Here is an 11,198-nt window from a genome sequence, read left to right as displayed (position 1 = left end):
CCTTAGGCATCTCAGGATCTTTGCTCATGGGAGCAGTCCCATGAAGACAACGCTCCTGAGTGGTTATCTGTATGTGCAAAAACACCAGCTGGTTCAGGACCCCAAAAAGAGACTGTTACAGTTGGAGAGGGTCTTGAAATGGAGGAGGTGGATGGAGGAAGGCACGGTATGGAGTAAAAATGGATTTAATGTGCACGGAAGGAGGTTGGGGGAAGGGGGTTTTGTTTTGTTTTGCTTTTTTCAAACAAAGGGGAAGGTTCCTTGCCTGAGCACTTGTTCTGAATATTGCGTGGTCAGATTAGCCATGCTGCTCTGAGCAGTTTAAGGAGGTCTGGGAACTTAGTAATACCTTCCTCTGCCTCTCCCACCGCCCTCCCCACCCATAGCAACAGCAAGGCGATGAACTAAATAGCAGAGAAATAAGGACCCAGGGGTGAATAATAGCCCCTGATTCTAGACTGAGGATTTGTGAATGCATTGCTGAGGTTTGTGCATCTTTCCATTTCAAATAACTGGAAATGTGTAGGGGGGACCCGGGTTGGGGAGTGAGAGGTCAGGGAGTAGGGAGACTCCAGGCTTCATTACGGGATTTTGTTCTTCAGCTTTTCACAAATGAAGGACTTGGTAGAGGGAATTCCCATGCCTGATCTGTGGAGAACAAGAAAAGGAGCTCTTACTGTCACTGATACTGTCTGTACAAAGATGTTGGTTTTACAAAGGGCATACCTATGACTTCTGTGGAAAGTAGTTTATAGATTCACCACTTAGTACAGAGACAAGGTGATTTCTAGTTTGCTACGTTTTATTTGGGGGAGTGAAGGAGGGTCATGTGTGTATGTGCGTGTAATGGCTTAAGCACATCCATAATCTGTGCGTGTAATGGCTTAAGCGCATCCATGTTTCTCTGTGCGTGTATTTATTTTGCTATGGTTTTCCCCAAAGATGACGACTGTCTTTAGTTTGTTTTTAGTCTCCGAAAACACGTGGGATATGTCACTTGGCCTCAGCCCTGCCCTACGCTGCACGCGACGTTATGAAAACCTTTTATAGCAGCATCCCTATTAGTCGTGCTCAGAGGTGAAAATGAAGTGGTATTGACACATTGCAGGCTGCGCTGGCATCCACAGTTTTTCCAGTTGCATCTTATTAAAACAAATACTCGATTGCCACGTACTATTTGATTTCTGAGCAAGAGGCTTGCTGTACTTGCTGTTATCAACAAAGCCGTCCTGTACAAAGGGAAGTGTTTATAATTATTTACTGTGCTGCAGCAACATCCACAGGGTGTGAGCAGGAAGGGGCACCCTCTCTGGTTTGTGTCATGTAAACAGAGGAAATCATAGTCTTGGCTCCTGGAAAGTTTATAGCTTTTAAGCTTGGTTTTGCTTTCATTTCACCCTTTCTCTTTACTCCTAAATCACAAGCAATAATCAGGCATTTATGGGGAAGAGAATACTTACTCTCATGAAAACATTAATACTTTTATTACGTCAGCCAGTTAAGTTAAAAATTACTTACTGAATTCATCTGTTTTGTGATATGAGATGTAATATGGGACAATATGAAAGGGTACATAATGGAGGGATGAGGGGCATGATTTTAAACTAGATAATGAAATGCTGCTACTTAGGAACTTAATGAAGTTTATTTTCCATGGACATTATTCAACACAGGAAAGTGAAATCATTCGCATCAGGCTGCTAACCTAGACAGTGGTGGACCTTCGCTGTGTGAAATGCACTCATCAAACTTCTTTGTTTGTGTGTTTCTGAAATCCCTTTTGGTCTGGTCCTAAACTTCCATCTCTTCCTAATGATTGCCAGTAGACCTTATTTGATTTATAAGAGGAAGACAATCATATTAAAGGCTACATAAAAGAGCAGCTTTAGTTATTATTATTATTTGATTAATTTTTTTATTTTTAAACATTTTTTGATTGTAATTCAGAAATCTGAATTTTATGGACAGTTAATATTGCAGGTCATTGTGAGAAGCTTGGGAGAAATGAGTTCTTTCCTTTGCAGATTTATTGCCTGAATTACTTAATCATTTTCTCACAGATGAACCTTACTCCAAAGAATAGGCTGGTTTAGGAAACACATTTTAGCTAGACATACTATAAACATCCTGATGTCTAGTATTTATCATTATTGAGGAGTGCTTCAAAAAGTGGCTTTTTTTTGTCTCAAATGTCACTGGATACACTTTTCATATGGAAAGCCTGACTTACAGGTTTCCTTTTTACATGCACCGTATTAAACTTCCATAGTAACAACTAACACTTCAAAATCTTTTTAAATGTATTTTTTTCTTTAATTTGCATCTTAAATTTATGCATAGATTGGATAAATTTGTGCATAGATTGGATAAATTTGTGCATAGATTGGATAAATTTGTGCATAGATTTGAAAAATTTGATAGTTTTTTAATCTTATTTGAGAATGTGAAAGTTCTGTGTCTGTTTTGCCTTATGTTTTAAAAGGGATGCATTCTAAATGAGATTGTGTACTAAATCTGTGGGTTTATGTGTTACACTAGGAAAAAAAAGGAGGACTCTTAAAATTATTATCTATTGATAAAGAATCTTGTCCTCCAAATAGTCTATGGTTTGACTTAAAGGATGTTTTGTGGCTTGTTTCAGCACTTTAGTATATGAAACCCAGCAATTACACTCCTGGCAAACAAGTTTAATTGATATTCAGCTTAAAAACCAAAACAAACCCGAATAATAAACCCTCTGAACAGCATTTTTAAAAGCACATGGTGTGAATTCAAAATATCCTCTATCTGCCAGCATTTTGTTAGGATGTAAATATTGCTGGATTCCAGGTTTAAAGTTGTGTTTTGGGATTAGCCTCGCGTACACGTACAGAATATTTTCCAGATTTAAGTGTTTTAAAAAGAAATATGTTTTAATAGGGCGATAATCTGCATTTGCAGTTTGAGACAGTACTCTGAAGGCTTTTATTGCTTTGGGTAATAGGGTGAAAACACAGAAAAATACATTAGAAACAAACTGGTTTTGAGTTTATATCAGTTTTAGTTTAATAACTTTTAGTCTTTCTTGTTGGTATTTATTATTTACATTATAAACCTTATTTTACCCAGAGAAGTTTTGCAGCATGTTTTAATTTATAGGAATTAAGTACATTTTAGATTTGCCTCGAAGACCAATGGGAATAAGAAATTATCTTCAGGAATTTGTTCTAATTACATTATATCCACATGAGCACCAAAAGAATTTAGCATGATTAATGCTATTATAAGGCATATAAGGGTCAGGAACAATAGTTTGCTCCTGCTCTAAAGAGACTTAAGTATTTGCACAAGATGAAACTAGGTTTGTTTTTATCTTTTTTTCCCTTCTAGTTGAGAAAATAGAAGTTATTTTATTAACTTCTTAGGCAGCTGCACAACGAAAAGCTTGATAGTAAATACTGACAACTCTGATTTAGTTCTGCTGTGGGTGAAAGTTGACAAGTGGAATAAACTTGCAGAGAATTATAGAGCACATTTTCTTCCCTGTTTTTACCAGTTCATGTTAACTGAAGCGATGCAAAATTTACTCCACTTTATAGCAGAACTTATCTATCACCCCCCTTGGTAAAATGCTCCTTAAGTTTCCAATAGTATCTTTTTAGTCCTGTGTATATATATTAAGGCAAGGCTTGTGAATTTGTTTGCTTGGGTTTAAAAGAAATAGAGAAATGGATTTCAGCGCTGTCTCCGCCACAAGCTATTATTGGTCAGCCCTGTACGGTGCTTTATCTTCTGCTGTTGGATACAGCGATGTATCCTTTGGCTTTCTCCTGGTCTTGTCAAAGTTGGAATGTTACAAACTGTTTCTGAGGCTTTTGTATATAAATTGGTGGATGATTAATACTAAAACAAAGTCTTGTATTTAAAAACCCCAGGCACCTAGCAATCTCATGGAAATCATGATTGTCAAAGCTAATCTGTGATGCAAGATCGAGCCATGTTTAAAGCAATATGAACGAAGTAGCAATTTTCCATGTATACTTCCTGCTTTAACCTCAGTTTGCATCCCTCTGAGAAAGGTTACCATAGTCAAAGGTACTTCAAGCATTAGTCTGTGTGTTGTCTTGGTGTGTTATTCCTGGTCATTTGCTTACTTTTGTAAGCAAGTATATTGTTTGGGTACAGGTTGGTGTTGGTCTTCCTGTGTGTTTCATCTGCAGCTTTGTGTGCAGATGCCTAAGGAGAACATACTCCATTCTGTGGCAGTACAGAGTTAACTGCCTCGTACGGCATTACTTGGTGTGACGCTGCTTTAGGTGTCCATAACTCACAGACTCTTTGTAATTCCCATTAGTGGTTTGGGTGGGTTTATTGGTTTATTTTCTTCTTTGTTGTTTGTTTGATAATAGATGTTTAAATAGATAAATCTGTTTCTGGAGTTATCACACTGAAGTAGGTTGTTTTTTTCTTTTTTGAGGGGGCAGGTAGAGGAGGAGTGAATTTTGTTGCATCTAACTATTTATTTAAGTGTGAGTTCATCTAATTGCTGAGGTAAAACGAAATATTGTGACTGAGACTGTGTTCTTATCTCTGGTTAATTCACTTCACTAAAAAGTAAAAGTTAGGCTCTTCCCCAGCAGTAGTAGTTCTACTGCTAGCTAAGGAACAGAAAGGAATTTACTTTGTAGCATCTATGAAGCATGGCTTGGATATTTTCCTTATATGATGGGCAGTCTCTTTATTTATACAAGAATATTTTCTTTAGTTAATGGTAATCAAACAACAGTGACAATCCTGAATGGAATTTCACTGTCAATGTGTTTAACCATAATTTTTGTGTATTTTATGCTGATATTCCTTTTTTACTCTGTGCACTCTTGATGCTGGTCGCTGATTATTCCCTTCCCCCCTGTTGTCTAAGAGTTGTTCAGCCTCTTGTGTTTGCACTTTTTCTCCCCTACAATATAATATTTAAAAACTCTTTCTCAAAAATGAAGCTTAAATATCAGACATAATCCCCTGGTTCACGGACTAAAACCAGCAAACATTAGAGAGGGGTGTGGGAGGGGCATTTGACATGGGGAGCCTGGCAGGGGATGGAGAGTATAAACGGGCAATGGAGGCACTGTGTTTTGGAGGTCAGCAAGCACGTAGTCATGTTTTTGACTTGGTGCCTTGAGGAATCCATAAGAAGGAAGGTAGATGACTTAAAATTATCTTTGCTTATCACGTTACCTGCACACACAAGTATATTTCTGCTTCTGCTGGTGGAGGTCAGGCTGAATATGTTGTATTTATTAGAAGATGCTCCAAGAGGGTATGCTGTGAGATCGCTACTGAAATTGTGCAGAAAAGGTTGGTTTCTGTAGACTCAAAACACTGATTTTTAGACCAGTGTGCTGAACTGAATGCTCATATGAGTCTGTTTTCCATCCCATGGTTTTTGCATGATACATTGCCTTCTAAAAATATGCTTGGGGCAGTGCTGAGTCTTACATTTAAGTGTAGAATTTATTTCTTCAAAAGTTTCTTTACCTGGACGTAACCATAATTTAGCAGGTACAATATATGCATTAAATGAGTTTTGCCTGACAGTTTGAAAGGCATTGTTTTAACACAAAAGAGCTAAATACCAATTATTTTCTCTTTTCTGTCTCTAGAAAGCTGTCATAAAGATCGTAGGTGCAAATAGACGAGATGTGCCTGTACCTTATGGCCTTTGTAAGTCAACTGCTCATTAGACAAATATGGAAAGTGACAGCTTCCTTACATCACCACTTCAGTATGACCACAAATTATACCTCAAGTTTGCTTAGTTATTTTCCATCCAAAAGCTGGAAGAAGACTTCCTTTATATTGCTGAATTTCTGCTTATAGATAAAGAGCTTGAAGCTGTTTAAGGTTGGGGGTTTGCCGTCTGTTGCTTCCACACCTCCAATTTGGATAACGCATGCATTTACCTAACTTGCTTCTGCGTGAGTAAGGCTCCTGCATATTTAAAGGCTGGGTATTCAGGGATTATCTGTCGTGCTTATTCCTTTTGTTTTGATCACGCAAGGAGAGGATACTAGCCCACAGAGCCGGAGCAGAAGGGTGGGGGATTTTTCCTGTTGTATTTTTTTGTCCTTCCCGAAAGCTTTACTATTGCCACATGCTCTTCCAGATATTGCTTTTGCGGGGAGGAAAAGTTACCGGTGTGAGCGTGCCATTTTAGAAATGGTGTGTCTGTAGAATCCTTGCTTGTTAACAAGCACAAGGCATTTTGCTTAAAGGCACAATATTCTTTTTCAATCAGTCCTTAGCAGCGAAGCGGGAAATCTTGAAGGCAGGCATATAAAAGTCAGAACAGTGCTGCGAACAACTGCCAGTAGAAGGGAGAGAAAGAATTAAAGCTATGATTAACGTTCAAGGAGAAACACAATTGCAAAGTGCCTACTGAGGGATCAGTTGATTGAAATTTCGTGTTTGTATGTGACCAAATTGAAAAATGACATTTATTTTTCCAGGAAAGTTAGGAAAAATGACAGTAACCCAGAGCGGTTATATAGCATCACTCAGTTAGCTCTTCATTTTATGTTCATCGCTCTCCTCCTTAAGCTCTATTTCAAATGAGATTCACACTGTTATATAGTTAATTAAAAACTACTGTACATATTTTGCTTCATAATCATGGTAGCTCCTCTCCTCCCCCTTGAAGAGTAGTAGCAGGTATCCTGGTAGAATAAGCAAATAAGAGATCAGGCTGTTGTATCACACAACAGGAGTATTTTGCTGCACAGCTTAATTAAGCCTCGGGTTAGATAAAAAGAGGTTCCTTGTTCTAATGACTCTGACCCTTGTTTTCAATCTGGATAACATTAAATTTCTTTCTCAAATGAACGTAACTGAATTTAAAAAGATATCTGGGTCTTTTTTTTTTCCCTCCCCAGTGTTAAATCCTTAATCCCATTTCAAGTACCAGCAGCATTAATGGCAGTTGATAGTAATTACTGCATGTGTACTTTGATTCAGAAAATAGCGGAGGGTTAGGGATTGGTATCACACTACTAGTATTCTGTGTTACAAATTATTTGCAGATGAGGTTAATTGAGCCATCTCACTCTGTGGCTTTTATTCTGACATGTAGGTCACAAATTAAATCATAAACCTGTACAGTAATAATCAGCACATACCCTTTAAAGACTATCCCTGCTGAAACTCAGTACGAGATAAACAGCTGCATTTCTCAAGGCTTACTCTGGATTAGCATCTACAGCACACTGCTGTTTCTAGCATTAAAATTTAGTGGTTTAGTATAAATATATACATAGTTTCATATTGATATCCAAATTTATCCTAATTGTACAAAGATGGTTAACTATTTTTATTCAGTGTTTCATTTTAGCAAATTTCTTGAATGGATTATCATAGTTTTTTTTAAGATATAATTGTTAGTTTCAAAACCACACTGAAATTGTGTAGGGATTTAAAAGTGAATCTTATGCTTTGCAGTGCCACGTAATTACTTTCCCTTGATTCTCTAACAAAACGTGTGCATCCAAAAGTCATATTAATTGCAGCAAGTAATCTCTAACTCAATGGAGAACAGTGCAAGTGAAGACCATTTTGATAGTTTCCCGTATGAAACTAGTTTTAAGGTGGCTCTCCCAGCATTGTACCCACTGTGAAGACTTGCATGATATACCTGTGGCTTTGAAAGCAGGAGAAATGAATGTCTTACAATTCAAAATAGGAAACAAAAGAAGTAAAGAGTAATGGAAGCGATACATTCCTCTTTGTAAATATGTTTCGATTTAGTAATACTTTGGAAGTGTTCACAATATTCAAGCTGTATGGCAAGATAAAATTTGTACTATAAAATATTTAGAAATCCTGAGATTTGGGGGGGAATGGAATATATTGCATAACTCTAATGACTGCATTTTATTGAATTATTGCATAAGATAAATAGAAGTCGAACCTCATTTCACTTGGGCGCTGAGAGGACTCAATGCAGGGTCCTGTGAGGTGGTGGTTTTGTAATATTTGTATTAATTAAAACCCTTTTTCAACAGCTATGCAATCTATACATGCAGTATACGTTAACAAGCGTCATAATTTAACGAAATGAGATTTATAGACAACACTTCTTAAACTCCCCAGGCAGCTCATCTCCTTTGCAGACAGATTTAATCACAATACACACAGGAACTTTAACAGTTACTCTTGCACTCCTTGGCATCCTGTCAGTTCACATACGTAAGAAATATGGTTTACTATGTAGTCCAGCAAACGCCTTTGCAGGAAAGCGACCTTTTTGTTTTATTCTGTGCTCCTTTAGAAAAAACAAGTCCTTGAATTTGCAGTAAAAAGGCACAGTATTATCACACAGTGCTTTTTTCTTGGGTTTTTGTTTTTTTCAGAGTGCAAGGTCAGAGAAATGAAAAACAATGGATGACACTTTTCAGTATAAAAGCATGAAACTTGTGTGGTTGTGTAGCACAAAGGATGTTGGCTAATCAGTTATTCTGCATTTAAATATGGGTTTAAACAAGATTAGGAATCCAGACTGTGCAAGAGAGTTTCAAGTCCAGAGGTCAGAAAACATGCTAATGAGGTAATAGGAAGTATTCAGAAAAGCTTATCTGCATTAGAAATTCACTTCTCCTTAAAGAAATCCTTCCACCAAAGTACATTTGGCCATTTTTGAACTTTTAATTCTGTTGGACTACCTGTTAATTTTGAAATTATCTAAGTTTTTTTGTGGAAAAATCTGAATAAATTATAATTTTTTCTGTGGAGGGCTATATGAAGCAGAAAAAGTCTGATTCTTGTAGGGTCTTAGTGATACATAACTGCAAAGAGAGAGAGCCTTATTCTCAGCTTGCTTGGTTGGTTCATCTGCAGGAATAAAAAAATCATATCACATTAACCAGATTATGAATACTGTCTATACTGTAAAGGGGTTTGAGGGTTATCTTGTGATATTTACTTATAGTTGCTTTGGGTGTTTCTCTTCTCAGGAAGAATTACCAAACTGATCCATAAGGTCAATTATTGCTCTGTGGACGCTGAGTGATGCACAGCCGTTCCGAAGGGGGAAACCTGATTTCTCATTTTGGCAAACCTAAAGCTAGGTTTAGCTTTACCATTCTTGGAGATTGAGCTTTTTAAACTTTTCTGATGAAAATTTAGATAGAAAATCTATGCTTCAGGGAAGCATGAATATTTTGTACACAAATGGGAATGTTTTTGGCATACTCAACATACAAAGCATACAATATTTTTCTATTTCAGCTGTATGCTTTTAATTTGAAATTTTGAAATAATGGTTTTTAATCAAAAATTGGTTTATTTTGAAGTGGCAACTACAAAGTTTTATTTAGCATTTTGAATAAAATCATACTTGCATATTAAACGAGATGAAAAACTGTAGGGTTTTTTTGTTTGGTTTAATTTGGTTTGTTTTGACAAGTCTGAAACCAAAAAGCCATTGATTGTGGAATACTTTAATGAGATGTCCTACAACGGGGCACAAAAGCAGACTGTTAGCCATAATAAACCAAATTCTAGTGCTGCAAATGTGTGGCAATAACTATAACACAGGTAGCTAGACACCTCCTTTCAGCTGGGCTTGTTCAAGAGCAATGCAGTTGTTCCTGTCATGGATATCATAAAGAGAAAAATGTCAGTTTTTACACTTTTTGCCTTCCTCTGTCACTTTTTCTGAAGTCAAAATGTTTATTTCATGAATGTGTTTGGGAAAAAAAAAAAGGATTTTTTTTCAATAAATTGTTCTGTGAAAATTTGTTTCACTTCAGGACAAAAATACTTGTGCAAAATAGTTTCCACCGGTGTGGAATATTTTTTCTTAATCAGGTTAGAGGTATTGTGGTTAAAAATCAGACCCAAAAAAGAAAAGGTCTGACAGAACAGTATATTGCATTCCAAATAAACACATTCAGAATGGTAAATCTGTGGGGAAAAGTAATTACTCCAGGAAATGTATAATTGTTGCCGATGTGTAATATATTATATTGCGCATAACGTAAAAGCAAGTTGTTGATGTCTTTGTTTTCTTCTATGACAAGGAGAAAAAAATAATAGCAAAGGAAGTAAAATTTTGGTGCTTCTCATTTGAGCTTTTACCCCAAGGAAAACTTCAGTGAGCTGTGCTGTTGGCGCGGGACACGGCACGTAGCCAGTGGTGCAGGTGTTATGCTTGGATGCAGGTGGACGGTTGGGCTCGCTGTGCTCTTGGGCCCTTCTCTGGGTGAAGCGATGGGCTCTCCAAGGTGTTTTGTGAAAGAGGTCTCCCTGCTGGGAGGGTGGGACAGCCAGCTCCAGCAGGCTGATGGGGGGGGGGGATACAGAGGCAATACAAACCTCACTGTTTCCCAAAGCAAGCCTCCCCCCCGCCCCAGCTTTGTTTCGGGAGCGAGCTGTCATTCATAGCTGAGTCTGCACCCATTGTGCTTTTATGAGCAATTAAATAATTAACAATGTTGACATCTAAATTATATTTGCTTGGCATCTGAGTTAACCCCTTGCTGAGACCTCTGGGAAAATTACACTTCTCGGAGCCAATGCTTGGGCAGGCATTTCTGCCGCAGTTCTGTGGTTTCACATTCATGTTTTCCTTCCTGCTGTGACACCTGGAGATTTAGGAGTTGATTCTGCAACGCGTTTAGCACTTTGATGCAATGCAGTGAGATACTCTAATATCGGAGTCAATGAGGCCATTTGCGCACTTGAAGGGAAACATGTCCTTAAGCAAAATACTAATTGGATCAGCTTTCTTACCGGCTTTTTGTTTGTTCCTAAGTGAAATCAAGTTGGATTATTCACGGAATCAGTGCCTATTAAAGATACTTAAGCTATCTTTTTCTTGGCTGTAGTTTATACCAGAAAGTTTAGGCATATTTTTGTTTGGTTTTGGTGAGGTTTTTTTTTTCCCATCATAAAAATTAAACTGCATTTTGTTAAGCTACAGTGAGGACAGCATCTCTTTATATGTATTTCAATGGGTCCTCTCTCATTCAGCCTCTGGATTACCAAAAGCCGTAGAGCTTGGGAATCAAATGATGGTCATGTATCAGCTCCCTTGTTTTTTTTACATCTTAACTGATGAAAGTAATGTAGTCTGTATTGTTTCAAATGCATCTCAAACTTTAAAAATAGTGTTGTGATCAAGTCAAATCATAGCTTGTCCCTCAACAGGAGCTTAAAGAAGAGCAATC

The sequence above is a fragment of the Pezoporus wallicus genome, unplaced genomic scaffold (genome assembly GCF_028554395.1).
Source record: "Pezoporus wallicus isolate ANWC-B61680 ecotype Strahan unplaced genomic scaffold, APGP_CSIRO_Pwel_v1 contig_6814, whole genome shotgun sequence".
Classification (NCBI taxonomy): Eukaryota; Metazoa; Chordata; class Aves; order Psittaciformes; family Psittacidae; genus Pezoporus; species Pezoporus wallicus.
The sequence above is the reverse complement of the archived record's forward strand: the minus strand, read 5'-3'. Positions refer to the sequence as shown.